The sequence below is a fragment of the Colobus angolensis genome, unplaced genomic scaffold (genome assembly GCF_000951035.1).
Source record: "Colobus angolensis palliatus isolate OR3802 unplaced genomic scaffold, Cang.pa_1.0 Scaffold6, whole genome shotgun sequence".
NCBI classification, from domain to species: Eukaryota; Metazoa; Chordata; class Mammalia; order Primates; family Cercopithecidae; genus Colobus; species Colobus angolensis.
In genome coordinates this window covers 4,248,806-4,250,070 of record NW_012119598.1, presented here as the reverse complement: position 1 = coordinate 4,250,070, position 1,265 = coordinate 4,248,806, and positions in this window count along the sequence as shown.

The following is a 1,265-nucleotide window of genomic DNA, read 5'->3' as shown; positions in this document are numbered from 1 at the left end:
CCAAAGCTTGTTTGTGTCGTTCCTCCTGTGGCTTCTTATCTAGAGACTCCAAACTCCAGTTTCTTCTGGTGGGGGTGGAAGTGAAGAGATGCCAACTCATCTAAGGTCCTAATCTCATGGATCACATCAGACTTTAGCTGTTCATAATGGGGCTGACTGATGTGTTGTCAAATTAGTCCAAAGTCAAGTCCAAAGGGCAGAGGAGGGATGAGATCAGTTACCAGAAACCCCGGGTTGGGCAATAGTGGGGAAGGAGGCAGTCACTGGGCCTTACAGCCAGAACCTGGCAAAACAGCAATGGCAACTGCACAGGCTTCAAGGAGCCAACTCTAGGACAGTGAACGCTAGAAATGCAACTCCTTATGCTCCCCTGGAGCTCCCTGTGAAATTTCTCCATTTCTGATTTCCTGGTTGGGGAAAATATTTCCTTCTCTCATGCTCTTCCTCCTCCTTCCTTCCACCCTTCCCTAACACAACAGGACTGTCACCTGCTGGGCACTTCACTGACATGCAGAAACCCAGGACAAGAGGAACGCATTCTACCATCAAAGGGCCACAGATTACCCAAACTGAATTTCTCTCTGATATCTCCTCACTTATTTATTTTAAAATAAAAATATTTTTGTACTGCTTGAATTTTGTGAAAGCTTTACATAAAATGGCCTCTATGCAATTCTACACCTGAGATATAACCATTATTAATAGTTGGCATTTACCTTCAGACTTTTAATGCATATGTTAATGTACATTTTAATATAAATAGGATCATTCTGTATGTTGTTTAATATCCTCAAAATATAGCATACTTCTTTCCATGGTAACACTAAAAGGCCTACCTGATCTTTTTTAATGGTTCCAACATATATTTCAATATAAGACTATATCAAAATATATTTCACCAGTTTTTATTGTTAAACATTGGTTTTTATTTTTTAACTCTATAATGATCATTCTTATATATGCATCTCTGTGAGATAATTCTTATAGTGCCTAGAACTTGATGATTATAATTAGTAACCTTTTTAAACCTGATAGCCCTTGACTTTGATCTTAACTTTAGCATCTTTTCATATGTTCTTCAAATTTTATGATCAAATCTTTTACCAATTAAGATTGTTTTCTTATTGATTTATAAGAACTCTTTGTATATTGAGGCTATCAACTGATCTTTCATATAAGCTCCAAAAATTTCCCTCAGTTTGTTACTCACATTAAACTTTGTGGGTTTCTTTTTTCTTTTCTTTCTTTCTTTCTTTTTTTTTTTT